Source organism: Chiloscyllium punctatum, chromosome 36 (assembly GCF_047496795.1).
Source record: "Chiloscyllium punctatum isolate Juve2018m chromosome 36, sChiPun1.3, whole genome shotgun sequence".
NCBI classification, from domain to species: Eukaryota; Metazoa; Chordata; class Chondrichthyes; order Orectolobiformes; family Hemiscylliidae; genus Chiloscyllium; species Chiloscyllium punctatum.
This window is the reverse complement of record NC_092774.1, coordinates 71,287,952-71,288,617: the sequence shown is the minus strand read 5'-3', so window position 1 is coordinate 71,288,617 and position 666 is coordinate 71,287,952. Positions and strand designations below refer to the sequence as shown.

The window sequence follows — 666 nt, the reverse complement described above, 5'->3', positions numbered from 1 at the left end:
CACCGCGCTGTCACCAACTGAACGAAGCGGCTGCCCAGAGGGAGACGGCTCTGTTTAAATCCCGTGATGAACTGGGGGAGCTGAGCATTTCCCCAAACAATGGGCACACCACCTCCCTGACACAGTGTTCACAAATCAAACTGACAGCAAAGCTTCACGTGAGATCGAAAGTTTCCGTAAAGAAGATTTGACACGACCGATATACGGAAAAAAGGTACTCCTTTTTTGATCTGAAATGTTAGACGTTGACTGTAGTGAGCCGGACGTGATTTGAACGTACTTCTTTCTTGATTTGAAATGTAAGAATTTGACGTTAGTGAGCCTGACGTGATTCGAACCCGCAACCTTCTGATCTGGAGTCAGACGCGCTACCGTTGCGCCACAAGCTCACGAATGATTGGCGATCTCTATTCATGCTTAAGGAAAGTGATCGCGCCGCAATGATTTTACGTTATGAATAACAACGGAGATCAACAGTTCATGTCTGTTCTCTCTCCACCCCCCTCTCCTTTTGTCTCTCGAAACAATTTCCAACTCTACCTCAATAAAAAGCTGAAAGAACTGCTGATGCTGTATATCAGAAACAAAAAAAAAACAGGAGTTGCCGGTGACCCTTCCACAGAACAGATGGTGATCGGGAAAACGTTGGTTTATATGCAGGAGATA

General features: G+C 45.6%; 1 non-coding gene across 1 annotated transcript; it reads right to left on the bottom strand.

Moving 5' to 3' along the window:
- Positions 1-317: 317 nt before the first annotated feature.
- On the bottom strand, positions 318-389 carry trnaw-cca (transfer RNA tryptophan (anticodon CCA)). The gene has a single exon. It is a non-coding gene; the product is annotated as a tRNA-Trp (tRNA).
- Between the last annotated feature and the right edge of the window lie 277 nt (positions 390-666).